Source organism: Chanodichthys erythropterus, chromosome 20, assembly GCF_024489055.1.
Source record: "Chanodichthys erythropterus isolate Z2021 chromosome 20, ASM2448905v1, whole genome shotgun sequence".
NCBI classification, from domain to species: domain Eukaryota; kingdom Metazoa; phylum Chordata; class Actinopteri; order Cypriniformes; family Xenocyprididae; genus Chanodichthys; species Chanodichthys erythropterus.
In genome coordinates, this window is record NC_090240.1 from 271,599 (window position 1) to 288,992 (window position 17,394).

The following is a 17,394-nucleotide window of genomic DNA, read 5'->3' on the forward strand; positions in this document are numbered from 1 at the left end:
ACGAATCCACTTCTGCCTCTCTAAATGGGGGTACGAGTTTAAGATACTTGCCAACATCAAAATCAGGCTCAGAAGTTGCATTATCAATACTTTGAGGCAAAATAGCAACAGGTGAAACGACGGAAGACAAAGCAGCACTTTGAGGTACAACAGCGGCAGGTGAAGTAGCAGGAGATATCATAGAAGGTAATCTTGAGCGAGGCATAGGAACTGGTTTTTGATTTAATTCCTGAGCACGCAAGTCTAACTGACGCATCCTAATATCCCTATCCGCTTGTGCCTCTATAGCACGAAGCCTGATCTTTTGACCCTCACACTCCTGTTTTTTTATAAGAAGGTCCAACTCCTTCAACTTGACAGCTAACATAGACTCACCCAGAGACTCAGTCGCCAGACCAGGAAGAACCCCACCTGCCACAGCTTCTGCTGCAAGCCCAGGTTGTCCCTCAGCACTGATGGCAGAGTAATCTGGCAAAATTCCATCCTCAATCAGCTTTTCTCGCAAGTGATCTTTAATAACTTGTTTGGTAGACTGCCTAGGAACCTCAACATTAAAGAAGTCTGCAATTACCAACAAATCTGCCTTCCTGCAACGCTCAAAAACTTCTATGGTAGGAGAAAGGGTAAATGAAATCAAATCAAATTCCATAATTCTCAGTACCACAGGAGCTTTCTCCCTTACCAGAAAGAAAACAGCCAAACAGAACAAAAGAAAATGAGCAGATACTTACAATTACGCCACGGTAAACTTTCACTTGAAAGGACGAGCCCCCACTTGTTACATGCCAGCCCGTTTTAGTCTAGGGGTAATGACATGGCAGTAACAAAATTTTGGAGAGAGAGAGCACAGGAACCTCTTGTCTCCCACCCCAGCAACACACATCCAAAACCAATGATTCTTAAAGGATATTTATTAAATCAAATGTAAAAGATAAAAGGAAGAACATAAGCTTCAGGAGGGGGCAAAGGCCAACATAACAAACAAAACATTCCTAACTCAAGTTTAATCATAACTTACCTATACATAACCAAAAAAAAAATAAATAAATAACAAATGAACTTGCCTATCTTCCTGACTACAAATAACCAGGAGAAAAGCAATTTCAAACAAAAAAAGGCACCCACCTCCCTACAGATTTACTTAAAATAAATCTTACATTCTAAAGAAAACAAAGCCTATAAGTCTTCAACTACATTCACAGCAGCACCAATGGTTTACAATAATCACGGACCAAAAACACAGTGGCATTATCTGGGGCAAGAGAAAAGAAGTCCATGTGGCAAACAACCATCTGCATCCCTCTCCCTCTCCGCTTGTTGTGAGACAGGGCTGTCTTTATATGCTGGCTTTCTCTTGGGTGCAGCCAATCAGTGGCTCTGATGTGAATGGGCAGCCAATCAGCCACAGGTGTACCCAATTACCTCCCTCAGCAAGGTAGTTGTGGACATGTAGGAAAAACAAAAAAAAGAAAACACAAAAACACATAAAACAATTAAATAAAATAAAGTCTCCAGACGTAACACCTCACACATGAGAGATTCCAAATCTGCTTGCAGATCTTCCCCCTCCTTAAATAAACTAGCGTAGCTCTTCTTTCTGGCTGGACAACCCCGATACAAATGTTCTTTACTTCCACACAGACTGCAATGCTTGGGAGCAGTACATTCCGCCGCCACATGATCCGTCTTCCCACAGAATCTACATCTCTCTCCCTTGCACTCCACTTTCACATGACCCTGCCCTCCACATCTTCGACAATACACGGGCTGTCCGGGATAGTGCAGGAAACCTCTGTTCGGTCCAATAGAAAAGCTGCCTGGAGGGTGCAGCACAGTGCCAGGTGAAGAGGAGTCAAGTCTCAACTTCACCATGTACCTCCTCTTCCCATTCCATATTCCATATCGATCTCTCAAGCGCTCTCCTCCTCTTACAACATCACAATATCTTGCAATAAATGCCAGGACATCGCCATCCAAATATATACAAAAGGGTTGTATATATGAATAGTAAGTGGGATAAAATCCTGAACAAACACAGGCTGAAGCTGCAGGCCCTCCAGCAATTTATGACCTTCCTTTTTCTTCCAGGCTTCAAAAAAACCAACACAGTCCTTCAAAACACAAAAAGTTAAATCCAAAAATCCAGTTGACACAAAATCTTGTAAACAAAAAACTTCAGCAGGCTGTATCTTGAAAAGTCCTCTAAGAATTTCAGTAACAAAAAAATCTCTTCCAAAACGTTGCTTCACCAATTCTTCAGCATCTTTCTTCAACAACACACGAATCGTATTCCTCAACCGCACCATCAAGGCCGACTCTCTTTCGTCGTTCCCCGACATAACTCCTGGGTAAGATACTACACTTGATCTTAGCCAAAAGGCCGAGAAGCGATGCCGTTGCCAAGCAGTGGGGGCAGAGCCGGCAAAGGCGACGCCCATCTGGGCCGCGGTGGGTTTCGTACTTTGCCTCTAGGACCACTGCTGTCGATCAGATCGTTTGTTAAATAGTGGAGATGATTTGAAACAACCTGCTTTCGCGAACTGGTCCTAGGTTTTTCCATCGACCTCCACAAAAGCACCGCAGTACAATTCTCTGGACTCCCTAGGTCGTTCTTGATCAGGAGGGGGGGGGGGGGAAAGCTCAACTTTAACATTTGGATAGTGTGACGAGTCCCTCGTTCTTCCTGCTACGGCCGGCCAGTGGGTGTGGCTGGGAGACTCATCAAGTGAACCATGTACACCCGTGCTTCCCTCTATAAAGCTTGGGCTTTGTTTGGCGTGGTGTGTTGCTTGCTCCTGGGTGCTTTGGTTTTGATTTTGGTCTTTGTTTATTTTGAGTTCCTTATTCATTTAAATGTGGTTCTGTCTGATGTTTGGTTATTGATGTGTCTGACAGAAATTGTGTTTGGTTTTGTTGATTTCTTGTTTCATATATTTTCTTATTTATGCTGATAAATCTCTTTTCGTTGCAACCTACCAAGCTGCCTATGTCCTCCGTTTCATTTGTCACGGCTTTGAGCCGGTCGTGACAATAGCGACCACGGGGTCATTTAGAAAACGGCCATGGTCGAGTGCCCCCAAAAGCCTGTCGTCCCTGAAGAAAAACTCAGAACTTTGCGAAACCAGGCGAGCGCACGCAACACCCGATTCCATAAAAGGGGCGTGCAAACACACACGGAGCCACAGACAACGCTACGACTGTTAGAAACCACAGGTTCTCTCGGCACCACCTAATCTTCTTTCAACCAGTATGTCCAGGGGAGAGCGCGAACGCAGTCCCCCACTACCATAAATTATGCAGTCGAGATTCCCACATTTGGGGAATTCGCAGGGGTCAGCACAACCGGAGTGCAATGGCCGAGGCATGCCCTGGGTGAACCACCTTCCTGATCATGGTGTCTCCCCTGCCAGGTAAGTATGAGTCCCCAGGCCTCCAGTCAGAGGCTACCCTATCCCTCTTTGCCGTCCTCATCAACGGTGACCCCCTCCCCCATCCCAAGCAAAGGAAGGGCGTGTCCCTTCCATTACTTGACTGCGATTTCCGTGACCATGCCTTCAAGCCGGCAAACTGCCAAGCACCTACAGGTGCTGGTCGTATGATTAGAATGTCATCAAAAAGTTGATTTCTTTCACTAATTCCTTTCAAAAAGTCAAACTTGTATATTATGTACATTGCACACAGACTGATATATTTCAAATGTTTATTTCTTTTAATTTTGATGATTATAACTGACAACTAAGGAAAATCCCAAATCCGGTATCTCAGCAAATTTAGAATATTACTTAAGACCAATACAAAGAAAGGATTTTTAGAAATCTTGGCCAACTGAAAACTATAAACATGAAAAGTATGAGCGTGTGCAGCACTCAATACTTAGTTGGGGCTCCTTTTGCCTGAATTACTGCAGCAATGCGGCGTGGCATGGAGTCGATCGGTCTGTGGCACTGCTCAGGTGTTATGAGAGCCCAGGTTGCTCTGATAGTGGCCTTCAGCTCTTCTTAATTGTTGGGTCTGGCATATGGCATCTTCCTCTTCACAATACCCCGTAGATTTTCTATGGGGTTAAGGTCAGGCTTCACCAATTCTTCAGCATCTTTCTTCAACAACACACGAATCGTATTCCTCAACCGCACCATCAAGGCCGACTCTCTTTCGTCGTTCCCCGACATAACTCCTGGGTAAGATACTACACTTGATCTTAGCCAAAAGGCCGAGAAGCGATGCCGTTGCCAAGCAGTGGGGGCAGAGCCGGCAAAGGCGACGCCCATCTGGGCCGCGGTGGGTTTCGTACTTTGCCTCTAGGACCACTGCTGTCGATCAGATCGTTTGTTAAATAGTGGAGATGATTTGAAACAACCTGCTTTCGCGAACTGGTCCTAGGTTTTTCCATCGACCTCCACAAAAGCACCGCAGTACAATTCTCTGGACTCCCTAGGTCGTTCTTGATCAGGAGGGGGGGGGGAAAGCTCAACTTTAACATTTGGATAGTGTGACGAGTCCCTCGTTCTTCCTGCTACGGCCGGCCAGTGGGTGTGGCTGGGAGACTCATCAAGTGAACCATGTACACCCGTGCTTCCCTCTATAAAGCTTGGGCTTTGTTTGGCGTGGTGTGTTGCTTGCTCCTGGGTGCTTTGGTTTTGATTTTGGTCTTTGTTTATTTTGAGTTCCTTATTCATTTAAATGTGGTTCTGTCTGATGTTTGGTTATTGATGTGTCTGACAGAAATTGTGTTTGGTTTTGTTGATTTCTTGTTTCATATATTTTCTTATTTATGCTGATAAATCTCTTTTCGTTGCAACCTACCAAGCTGCCTATGTCCTCCGTTTCATTTGTCACGGCTTTGAGCCGGTCGTGACAATAGCGACCACGGGGTCATTTAGAAAACGGCCGTGGTCGAGTGCCCCCAAAAGCCTGTCGTCCCTGAAGGAAAACTCAGAACTTTGCGAAACCAGGCGAGCGCACGCAACACCCGATTCCATAAAAGGGGCGTGCAAACACACACGGAGCCACAGACAACGCTACGACTGTTAGAAACCACAGGTTCTCTCGGCACCACCTAATCTTCTTTCAACCAGTATGTCCAGGGGAGAGCGCGAACGCAGTCCCCCACTACCATAAATTATGCAGTCGAGATTCCCACATTTGGGGAATTCGCAGGGGTCAGCACAACCGGAGTGCAATGGCCGAGCCTCGCCCTGGGTGAACCACCTTCCTGATCATGGTGTCTCCCCTGCCAGGTAAGTATGAGTCCCCAGGCCTCCAGTCAGAGGCTACCCTATCCCTCTTTGCCGTCCTCATCAACGGTGACCCCCTCCCCCACCCCAAGCAAAGGAAGGGCGTGTCCCTTCCATTACTTGACTGCGATTTCCGTGACCATGCCTTCAAGCCGGCAAACTGCCAAGCACCTACAGGTGCTGGTCGTATGATTAGAATGTCATCAAAAAGTTGATTTCTTTCACTAATTCCTTTCAAAAAGTCAAACTTGTATATTATGTACATTGCACACAGACTGATATATTTCAAATGTTTATTTCTTTTAATTTTGATGATTATAACTGACAACTAAGGAAAATCCCAAATCCGGTATCTCAGCAAATTTAGAATATTACTTAAGACCAATACAAAGAAAGGATTTTTAGAAATCTTGGCCAACTGAAAACTATAAACATGAAAAGTATGAGCGTGTGCAGCACTCAATACTTAGTTGGGGCTCCTTTTGCCTGAATTACTGCAGCAATGCGGCGTGGCATGGAGTCGATCGGTCTGTGGCACTGCTCAGGTGTTATGAGAGCCCAGGTTGCTCTGATAGTGGCCTTCAGCTCTTCTTAATTGTTGGGTCTGGCATATGGCATCTTCCTCTTCACAATACCCCGTAGATTTTCTATGGGGTTAAGGTCAGGCGAGTTTGCTGGCCAATTAAGAACAGGGATACCATGGTCCTTAAACCGGGTACTGGTAGCTTTGGCACTGTGTGCAGGTGCCAAGTCCTGTTGGGAAATGAAATCTGCATCTCCATAAAGTTGGTCAGCAGCAGGAAGCATGAAGTGCTCTAAAACTTCCTGGTATACGGCTGCGTTGACCTTGGACCTCAGAAAACACAGTGGGCCAACACCAGCAGATGACATGGCACCCCAAACCATCACTGACTGTGGAAACTTTAGGCTGGCCCTCAAGCGACGTGGATTGTGTGCCTCTCCTCTCTTCCTCCAGACTCTGGGACCCCGATTTCCAAAGGAAATGCCAAATTGACTTTCATCAGAGAACGTAACTTTGGACCACTCAGCAGCAGTCCAGTCCTTTTTGTCGAGGCGCCTCTGACGCTGTCTGTTGTTCAAGAGTGGCTTGACACAAGGAACGAGACAGCTGAAAACCATGTCTTGCATACGTCTGTGCGTAGGGGTTCTTGAAGCACTGACTCCAGCTGCAGTCCACTCTTTGTGAATCTCCCCCACATTTTTGAATGGGTTCTGTTTCACAGTCCTCTCCAGGGTGCGGTTATCCCTATTGCTAGTACACTTTTTTTCTACCACATCTTTTCCTTCCCTTCGCCTCTCTATTAATGTGCTTGGACACAGAGCTCTGCGAACAGCCAGCCTCTTTTGCAATGACCTTTTGTGTCTTGGCCTCCTTGTGCAAGGTGTCAGTGGTCGTCTTTTGGACAACTGTCAAGTCAGCAGTCTTCCCCATGACTGTGTAGCCTACAGAACTAGACTGAGAGACCATTTAAAGGCCTTTGCAGGTGTTTTGAGTTAATTAGCTGATAAGAGTGTGTGGCACCAGGTGTCTTCAATATTGAACCTTTTCACAATATTCTAATTTTCTGAGATAGTGACTTTGGGATTTTCCATAGTTGTCAGCTATACTCATCAAAATGAAAAGAAATAAACATGTGAAACCTCTCAGTCTGTGTGTAATGAATGAATATGATATATACAAGTTTCACTTTTTGAAAGGAATTAGTGAAATAAATCAACTTTTTGATGACATTCTAATTATATGACCAGCACCTGTACACGAGCTGCGGTCCTTTAGACCAGTGGTTCCCATCAGTCAGGCGTGTTTGATTAGATGTCTCCCTGATCAAACACACCCGATCCAACTCATCAGCTCGTTGGTAAAGACTCCAAGACCTCAGACGGGCGCATCAGACAAGAGTGACATTCAAGACGTGCAGTGCTGGTTTGGGAACCGCTGCTTTGGAACAACGGCGACCGTTTCATAAGGGTGCGAGACGGTGCCACCCTGCCAGCCACCCCACCGCAGGTACATAGAGACTCCTTGTGAAGCTCCAGCGACATTCCCTCTGCTATTAACCACAACGATTTGCAGTCCCCCAAAAGGGGAAGCACACCGTTCCTGGAGACACTGCAATACCAGGTCGATGCGTGGAGTGGACGGAGCAAGCCCCGGTTCCGGCTCCATGAGCCAAAAATCCATTTAATATGTAGTCCCCAGATAGGGGACGTATCAGATATTAAACTGATAAGAACAGATTCCATCTTTTACATACACAAACTCAGACAGTTCATCAACACATACTTTTTATAACTCACTTTAGGTCCCATTTAATCCCTTTTTCCCTTCAAACATTTTTTAATTTCCCCCTCAATATTATCATTTTGCACTGCGCCCTGCACTCTAGCCAAAACACAATAAAAAATTGATTTAGGACCCCATCCTGTTCGTTTGGACCTTAACATCGAAGTTCTGTGATTCCACAAAACCCTTTTGCCTTCTGATATAATTATCCACACCACCTTCCTCAATTCAAACTTCTGTCCCCCCAGACCCTCCCCATAAATTACCAGGTTCCGGGTCAGAGGAGGACCTTTCCACCCCTTCCACCACTGATACAGCAAAGTCCAGAAGGCAGATGAAACTGGGCATGTCCAAAATACATGTTCTATTGTTTCCTCCCTCCCACAACCAATTGGGCAGAAAGGTGACTTCCCTTGCCCATGACGATACTGCCTCTCCCTTACAGGCAAACGCCCCAGGGCCCCCAACCAATGAAGGTCTCTGCAAGCTCCATCCACATATGCTGGCTGTAGCATTGCCCAATTCACAGTGATGGGAAGAAATCTCTCTAGTCCCCCCTTCCCTGCCCCCTCTCCCTTAAACCCTTGTACAGTTCCCTATGATTTATCACTGTTCCCTGTTCCAGACACCAAGGATGTTGACGTATAAATTTGGCAAACCACTGATATTCTTCCGGCCTGTCAAAAGCCCACGGAACCAACTTATCCCATGCAATCAAAGATCTTAGTGGAAAGGCTGCCCAGAACCTTGCAAAAAAATAAGCTTTGTGGTTTGTTGCCTGTAGGATTAAACGTGCCACAAAGGATGAAAAAATAGATGCTACCCACAAGGTAAAAAAAGGCACCTCCCTCCCACCCTTCTTAATTTCTTGGCTCACCTGAGCCCTGGATACCAGCTCGCACCTTCCCTTCCACAGAAAGGAGAACACAAGACCTTCCAACTCTCTGCCACAATTATAGGGAAGAGGGAACACATATGCCAAATAATTGACTGTAGGCAACAAGTCTGCTTTTATCACTAATGTTCGGCTAGTTAAAGAAAGCTCTCTAGTGTTCCAAAGGCCAATTTTGGAGCGCACTTTCCCAATCAAAACCCTCCAGTTCTCCTTAGCGCTGTTCTGCCTGAAGAAACGCACTCCCAAAACCTTCAGACCATCTTCACATAAGCTATATCCCTCAATGGCTGTCTCCCGCCTAGCCCATCGACCTACATACATGACGGCTGACTTTGACATGTTCACTTTCGCCCCTGTAACCCTCCCAAAATCTCCCAAAATCTTGCTTGTTTCTAAAAAATCCTGCCTTGATGTCAAAAACAGTGTCATGTCATCTGCATACAGCGACACCTTTGCTTGCAGACCTCCAGCCCCCGGCATGTGCAGGCCAGTAAAGGCCTGACATGCCCTTAAACGGGAAGCTAAAGGTTCAATGAACAAAATATAAAGAAGAGGGGAGAGAGGACATCCCTGTCTTACTCCTCCCAGCTGCTCAACTGACTCTGTCAGGAAACCATTAACTTTAAACTTACTTACCGCCCCCTTATACAATAAACGAACCCACGCCCTGATACTTGCCCCAAAACCTACCCTCTCAAGAACTGCAAACAAAAAGGAGAGACTAACTCGATCAAAAGCTTTCTCCTGGTCGAGGCTCAAAATTGCTAGAGAAAGCTGCCGTTGCTCAGCCCACCCAATAGCATCTCTGATCAAAGTCAAATTTAGGCTGCCAGAGCGGCCTGGTACCCCACAAGTCTGGTCTGGGTGCACCACCTTCCCCACCACAGACCTCATTCGTATAGCTATGACCTTCGCAAGGATTTTATAGTCAGTAGTAAGGAGAGTGATGGGCCTCCAGTTTGCCAAATCTGTCTTATCTCCCTTCTTATACAAAAGGGAGACATGCCCTGTCCTCATAGAAGCTGTGAGTGACCCAGTCATCAGGCTCTCATTATACACCTCAACCAGGTCCTGTCCAATAAGTTGCCAAAAGGAGCAGTATATCTCAACTGGCAACCCATCACAGCCAGGAGCTGTCCCTTTCCTAAGTGATGCCATTGCCTCTTCTGCCTCCTGCAAAGACACCTCCCCTTCTAATGCGGCAGCATCATCACCCTCCAAGACACTCTCTAAACTTGTCAAGAACACCCTCGCCTGAGAGTCTACCAAACCTCGGGGGCTAAAAAGCTGTTTATAAAAAACTGCCACCGTCTTCAACATTTCAGCTGTAGATGTAACATTACCCTTCTCTGTCTTTAACCCTTCTATGCATTTCCTCTGCTGCTGTCTCCTCACAGAGGCAAAAAAATATTTTGATGGACCCTCCTCTAAAAACCGTCTCCTTGCACCCATTTCTAACATAAATTTCTCTGCTTCCTTCATATAAAAACCTTTAACCCTCTCTTGGATAGCATAGAATCTGCCCCACTCCTCAGCTGCCTCTCTGCCCTCCTGAGCCCATAAGGACTGCATCTCCCTAATCCAAACACTAATGAGCCCTCGTCTTTTTACTGCCTTAGCCTCCCCCACCATCTACAGAAGTTAGCTATTCTCTCTTTTACTCCCTCCCACCACTGAGCCTGCGTTTCAAACAGACACTTCAAATTCTGCCAGGCCCTGTATAGGTGCTTAAACACTTGAACAAAAAACTTATCCTGAAGGAAAGATCTGTTCAACCTCCAAGATCCTCTCCCCCTCTGAATACCCCCAACCTCCATCTCGACTCCTATCATACAATGATCAGACAACCAAACCGGCAAGAAGAAGAAATCATCAACCTTAACTCCTGCTGACACAAACACATAATCCAAACGAGATTTTTCCCCTCTACTATTTCTCCAAGTAAAGCCCTCCAAAGCCCTTCCCACCACTTTAAAGGAGTCATAAAGAGAAAAACTCTTAAGGAGGAAAGCCAAATCACCCTTTGGCTCCCTATCTAAAGAAACATTAAAATCCCCTCCCAAAACCACCTTCCGATTTGTATAAAACAAAGGTTTTAATAAATTAAAGAAACCCCCTCTCTCCTCCCTCTTACTAGGCGCATATACATTAATCAGTCTGATGCTAACACCCCTCCATCTTACATCAGCATACAACACCCTCCCCGGAACTACCATTAAATTCTCTTCAATGACAAATTCCTGAGAGTTAAAAAGTATTCCCACCCCATCTGCCATCACATTCCCTGCCCCCCACATAGATGGACCTTTTCCCCAGTCCTTTGCAAAAAGAAGCTCATCTCTGCTGTTCTCTAAATGACATTCCTGTAAAAACATAATGTCAAAATTAACAGAACTCAAGGACTCAAAAAAGCTATCCTTCGTTTTGCCATTTTCAATCCTCTTACATTTAGAGTGGCCACCCTCAGCCCCCCATTTTAGGCAAACACTAAAGAAAAACAGTCCTTATCCCTTATCCCCTCCAAAACCTCCCTTCCCACCCCCTGTGGTACATCCCTTCACCCTTCTAGCTACTACCTCCGTCCACCCCTGAGAATCATCTTCAGTACTCTCCCCACACTCTCCCCACTCCATCCCCCCTCCCCCCATCCCCCCCTCATATACTACTTCTTTAAAAGCTTTAACCGCTCCCGCTCCCTTCCCCGAGTCATGTAAAGATACCAAGTCCTCCAAAGAAACAAAAGTCTTTACTGTCTCAATCTTGCTGCATTTTCGGTCCCTCTCGTCCTCTCCTCCGCCATCTTCTTCCACCGCTCGCCGACGTCCTCTTCCCCCTGATATCTCCATCTCGCTGTCTCCGCCTCCACTTTGCTCAGAAGTTATAATGTCTAAAGCATCCAGTTGCGACCATGTAAACCTGGCTGGGTCTTCAGCTTGTGGAGTATCTTGAATGGTGTTGTTACTAGACACAATTGCAGCCCCGGAAAACACCTCTGCAATATCGATGTCTGACCAGGTCTGTCCAATACCCTGTGACTGCTCCCTCTCTTGAGCTGCCCCCGGAGGACGTGGCTGGTTGACCTCTGCAACTGCTGGTCCTTTGTCCTGGTGATGCACAGCACTTTCCTCAGCCCCCTGGTCTTTATTAGCACCCTCTGTTGCAGCTGTAAGCTCTGTCTGGTTGATTGAAGAGTTGGATGCCTCACACATGAGAGATTCCAAATCTGCTTGCAGATCTTCCCCCTCCTTAAATAAACTAGCGTAGCTCTTCTTTCTGGCTGGACAACCCCGATACAAATGTTCTTTACTTCCACACAGACTGCAATGCTTGGGAGCAGTACATTCCGCCGCCACATGATCCGTCTTCCCACAGAATCTACATCTCTCTCCCTTGCACTCCACTTTCACATGACCCTGCCCTCCACATCTTCGACAATACACGGGCTGTCCGGGATAGTGCAGGAAACCTCTGTTCGGTCCAATAGAAAAGCTGCCTGGAGGGTGCAGCACAGTGCCAGGTGAAGAGGAGTCAAGTCTCAACTTCACCATGTACCTCCTCTTCCCATTCCATATTCCATATCGATCTCTCAAGCGCTCTCCTCCTCTTACAACATCACAATATCTTGCAATAAATGCCAGGACATCGCCATCCAAATATATACAAAAGGGTTGTATATATGAATAGTAAGTGGGATAAAATCCTGAACAAACACAGGCTGAAGCTGCAGGCCCTCCAGCAATTTATGACCTTCCTTTTTCTTCCAGGCTTCAAAAAAACCAACACAGTCCTTCAAAACACAAAAAGTTAAATCCAAAAATCCAGTTGACACAAAATCTTGTAAACAAAAAACTTCAGCAGGCTGTATCTTGAAAAGTCCTCTAAGAATTTCAGTAACAAAAAAATCTCTTCCAAAACGTTGCTTCACCAATTCTTCAGCATCTTTCTTCAACAACACACGAATCGTATTCCTCAACCGCACCATCAAGGCCGACTCTCTTTCGTCGTTCCCCGACATAACTCCTGGGTAAGATACTACACTTGATCTTAGCCAAAAGGCCGAGAAGCGATGCCGTTGCCAAGCAGTGGGGGCAGAGCCGGCAAAGGCGACGCCCATCTGGGCCGCGGTGGGTTTCGTACTTTGCCTCTAGGACCACTGCTGTCGATCAGATCGTTTGTTAAATAGTGGAGATGATTTGAAACAACCTGCTTTCGCGAACTGGTCCTAGGTTTTTCCATCGACCTCCACAAAAGCACCGCAGTACAATTCTCTGGACTCCCTAGGTCGTTCTTGATCAGGAGGGGGGGGGAAAAAGCTCAACTTTAACATTTGGATAGTGTGACGAGTCCCTCGTTCTTCCTGCTACGGCCGGCCAGTGGGTGTGGCTGGGAGACTCATCAAGTGAACCATGTACACCCGTGCTTCCCTCTATAAAGCTTGGGCTTTGTTTGGCGTGGTGTGTTGCTTGCTCCTGGGTGCTTTGGTTTTGATTTTGGTCTTTGTTTATTTTGAGTTCCTTATTCATTTAAATGTGGTTCTGTCTGATGTTTGGTTATTGATGTGTCTGACAGAAATTGTGTTTGGTTTTGTTGATTTCTTGTTTCATATATTTTCTTATTTATGCTGATAAATCTCTTTTCGTTGCAACCTACCAAGCTGCCTATGTCCTCCGTTTCATTTGTCACGGCTTTGAGCCGGTCGTGACAATAGCGACCACGGGGTCATTTAGAAAACGGCCATGGTCGAGTGCCCCCAAAAGCCTGTCGTCCCTGAAGAAAAACTCAGAACTTTGCGAAACCAGGCGAGCGCACGCAACACCCGATTCCATAAAAGGGGCGTGCAAACACACACGGAGCCACAGACAACGCTACGACTGTTAGAAACCACAGGTTCTCTCGGCACCACCTAATCTTCTTTCAACCAGTATGTCCAGGGGAGAGCGCGAACGCAGTCCCCCACTACCATAAATTATGCAGTCGAGATTCCCACATTTGGGGAATTCGCAGGGGTCAGCACAACCGGAGTGCAATGGCCGAGCCTCGCCCTGGGTGAACCACCTTCCTGATCATGGTGTCTCCCCTGCCAGGTAAGTATGAGTCCCCAGGCCTCCAGTCAGAGGCTACCCTATCCCTCTTTGCCGTCCTCATCAACGGTGACCCCCTCCCCCATCCCAAGCAAAGGAAGGGCGTGTCCCTTCCATTACTTGACTGCGATTTCCGTGACCATGCCTTCAAGCCGGCAAACTGCCAAGCACCTACAGGTGCTGGTCGTATGATTAGAATGTCATCAAAAAGTTGATTTCTTTCACTAATTCCTTTCAAAAAGTCAAACTTGTATATTATGTACATTGCACACAGACTGATATATTTCAAATGTTTATTTCTTTTAATTTTGATGATTATAACTGACAACTAAGGAAAATCCCAAATCCGGTATCTCAGCAAATTTAGAATATTACTTAAGACCAATACAAAGAAAGGATTTTTAGAAATCTTGGCCAACTGAAAACTATAAACATGAAAAGTATGAGCGTGTGCAGCACTCAATACTTAGTTGGGGCTCCTTTTGCCTGAATTACTGCAGCAATGCGGCGTGGCATGGAGTCGATCGGTCTGTGGCACTGCTCAGGTGTTATGAGAGCCCAGGTTGCTCTGATAGTGGCCTTCAGCTCTTCTTAATTGTTGGGTCTGGCATATGGCATCTTCCTCTTCACAATACCCCGTAGATTTTCTATGGGGTTAAGGTCAGGCGAGTTTGCTGGCCAATTAAGAACAGGGATACCATGGTCCTTAAACCGGGTACTGGTAGCTTTGGCACTGTGTGCAGGTGCCAAGTCCTGTTGGGAAATGAAATCTGCATCTCCATAAAGTTGGTCAGCAGCAGGAAGCATGAAGTGCTCTAAAACTTCCTGGTATACGGCTGCGTTGACCTTGGACCTCAGAAAACACAGTGGGCCAACACCAGCAGATGACATGGCACCCCAAACCATCACTGACTGTGGAAACTTTAGGCTGGCCCTCAAGCGACGTGGATTGTGTGCCTCTCCTCTCTTCCTCCAGACTCTGGGACCCCGATTTCCAAAGGAAATGCCAAATTGACTTTCATCAGAGAACGTAACTTTGGACCACTCAGCAGCAGTCCAGTCCTTTTTGTCGAGGCGCCTCTGACGCTGTCTGTTGTTCAAGAGTGGCTTGACACAAGGAACGAGACAGCTGAAAACCATGTCTTGCATACGTCTGTGCGTAGGGGTTCTTGAAGCACTGACTCCAGCTGCAGTCCACTCTTTGTGAATCTCCCCCACATTTTTGAATGGGTTCTGTTTCACAGTCCTCTCCAGGGTGCGGTTATCCCTATTGCTAGTACACTTTTTTTCTACCACATCTTTTCCTTCCCTTCGCCTCTCTATTAATGTGCTTGGACACAGAGCTCTGCGAACAGCCAGCCTCTTTTGCAATGACCTTTTGTGTCTTGGCCTCCTTGTGCAAGGTGTCAGTGGTCGTCTTTTGGACAACTGTCAAGTCAGCAGTCTTCCCCATGACTGTGTAGCCTACAGAACTAGACTGAGAGACCATTTAAAGGCCTTTGCAGGTGTTTTGAGTTAATTAGCTGATAAGAGTGTGTGGCACCAGGTGTCTTCAATATTGAACCTTTTCACAATATTCTAATTTTCTGAGATAGTGACTTTGGGATTTTCCATAGTTGTCAGCTATACTCATCAAAATGAAAAGAAATAAACATGTGAAACCTCTCAGTCTGTGTGTAATGAATGAATATGATATATACAAGTTTCACTTTTTGAAAGGAATTAGTGAAATAAATCAACTTTTTGATGACATTCTAATTATATGACCAGCACCTGTACACGAGCTGCGGTCCTTTAGACCAGTGGTTCCCATCAGTCAGGCGTGTTTGATTAGATGTCTCCCTGATCAAACACACCCGATCCAACTCATCAGCTCGTTGGTAAAGACTCCAAGACCTCAGACGGGCGCATCAGACAAGAGTGACATTCAAGACGTGCAGTGCTGGTTTGGGAACCGCTGCTTTGGAACAACGGCGACCGTTTCATAAGGGTGCGAGACGGTGCCACCCTGCCAGCCACCCCACCGCAGGTACATAGAGACTCCTTGTGAAGCTCCAGCGACATTCCCTCTGCTATTAACCACAACGATTTGCAGTCCCCCAAAAGGGGAAGCACACCGTTCCTGGAGACACTGCAATACCAGGTCGATGCGTGGAGTGGACGGAGCAAGCCCCGGTTCCGGCTCCATGAGCCAAAAATCCATTTAATATGTAGTCCCCAGATAGGGGACGTATCAGATATTAAACTGATAAGAACAGATTCCATCTTTTACATACACAAACTCAGACAGTTCATCAACACATACTTTTTATAACTCACTTTAGGTCCCATTTAATCCCTTTTTCCCTTCAAACATTTTTTAATTTCCCCCTCAATATTATCATTTTGCACTGCGCCCTGCACTCTAGCCAAAACACAATAAAAAATTGATTTAGGACCCCATCCTGTTCGTTTGGACCTTAACATCGAAGTTCTGTGATTCCACAAAACCCTTTTGCCTTCTGATATAATTATCCACACCACCTTCCTCAATTCAAACTTCTGTCCCCCCAGACCCTCCCCATAAATTACCAGGTTCCGGGTCAGAGGAGGACCTTTCCACCCCTTCCACCACTGATACAGCAAAGTCCAGAAGGCAGATGAAACTGGGCATGTCCAAAATACATGTTCTATTGTTTCCTCCCTCCCACAACCAATTGGGCAGAAAGGTGACTTCCCTTGCCCATGACGATACTGCCTCTCCCTTACAGGCAAACGCCCCAGGGCCCCCAACCAATGAAGGTCTCTGCAAGCTCCATCCACATATGCTGGCTGTAGCATTGCCCAATTCACAGTGATGGGAAGAAATCTCTCTAGTCCCCCCTTCCCTGCCCCCTCTCCCTTAAACCCTTGTACAGTTCCCTATGATTTATCACTGTTCCCTGTTCCAGACACCAAGGATGTTGACGTATAAATTTGGCAAACCACTGATATTCTTCCGGCCTGTCAAAAGCCCACGGAACCAACTTATCCCATGCAATCAAAGATCTTAGTGGAAAGGCTGCCCAGAACCTTGCAAAAAAATAAGCTTTGTGGTTTGTTGCCTGTAGGATTAAACGTGCCACAAAGGATGAAAAAATAGATGCTACCCACAAGGTAAAAAAAGGCACCTCCCTCCCACCCTTCTTAATTTCTTGGCTCACCTGAGCCCTGGATACCAGCTCGCACCTTCCCTTCCACAGAAAGGAGAACACAAGACCTTCCAACTCTCTGCCACAATTATAGGGAAGAGGGAACACATATGCCAAATAATTGACTGTAGGCAACAAGTCTGCTTTTATCACTAATGTTCGGCTAGTTAAAGAAAGCTCTCTAGTGTTCCAAAGGCCAATTTTGGAGCGCACTTTCCCAATCAAAACCCTCCAGTTCTCCTTAGCGCTGTTCTGCCTGAAGAAACGCACTCCCAAAACCTTCAGACCATCTTCACATAAGCTATATCCCTCAATGGCTGTCTCCCGCCTAGCCCATCGACCTACATACATGACGGCTGACTTTGACATGTTCACTTTCGCCCCTGTAACCCTCCCAAAATCTCCCAAAATCTTGCTTGTTTCTAAAAATCCTGCCTTGATGTCAAAAACAGTGTCATGTCATCTGCATACAGCGACACCTTTGCTTGCAGACCTCCAGCCCCCGGCATGTGCAGGCCAGTAAAGGCCTGACATGCCCTTAAACGGGAAGCTAAAGGTTCAATGAACAAAATATAAAGAAGAGGGGAGAGAGGACATCCCTGTCTTACTCCTCCCAGCTGCTCAACTGACTCTGTCAGGAAACCATTAACTTTAAACTTACTTACCGCCCCCTTATACAATAAACGAACCCACGCCCTGATACTTGCCC

General features: G+C 46.3%; 7 non-coding genes across 7 annotated transcripts; all 7 read right to left on the minus strand.

The window, feature by feature from the left end:
• Positions 1–2,192: 2,192 nt before the first annotated feature.
• On the minus strand, positions 2,193–2,392 carry LOC137010328 (U2 spliceosomal RNA). The gene has a single exon (XR_010893349.1). It is a non-coding gene; the product is annotated as a U2 spliceosomal RNA (small nuclear RNA).
• Positions 2,393–3,254: 862 nt separating this feature from the next.
• LOC137010060 (U1 spliceosomal RNA) lies at positions 3,255–3,418 on the minus strand. The gene has a single exon (XR_010893139.1). It is a non-coding gene; the product is annotated as a U1 spliceosomal RNA (small nuclear RNA).
• Positions 3,419–5,081: 1,663 nt separating this feature from the next.
• Positions 5,082–5,245, minus strand: LOC137009896 (U1 spliceosomal RNA). Its single transcript, XR_010892984.1, has one exon. It is a non-coding gene; the product is annotated as a U1 spliceosomal RNA (small nuclear RNA).
• Positions 5,246–7,340: 2,095 nt separating this feature from the next.
• LOC137010260 (U2 spliceosomal RNA) lies at positions 7,341–7,528 on the minus strand. The gene has a single exon (XR_010893308.1). It is a non-coding gene; the product is annotated as a U2 spliceosomal RNA (small nuclear RNA).
• Positions 7,529–12,302: 4,774 nt separating this feature from the next.
• On the minus strand, positions 12,303–12,502 carry LOC137010329 (U2 spliceosomal RNA). The gene has a single exon (XR_010893350.1). It is a non-coding gene; the product is annotated as a U2 spliceosomal RNA (small nuclear RNA).
• An 860-nt stretch (positions 12,503–13,362) lies between these two features.
• LOC137009897 (U1 spliceosomal RNA) lies at positions 13,363–13,526 on the minus strand. The gene has a single exon (XR_010892985.1). It is a non-coding gene; the product is annotated as a U1 spliceosomal RNA (small nuclear RNA).
• Positions 13,527–15,621: 2,095 nt separating this feature from the next.
• LOC137010261 (U2 spliceosomal RNA) lies at positions 15,622–15,809 on the minus strand. The gene has a single exon (XR_010893309.1). It is a non-coding gene; the product is annotated as a U2 spliceosomal RNA (small nuclear RNA).
• Between the last annotated feature and the right edge of the window lie 1,585 nt (positions 15,810–17,394).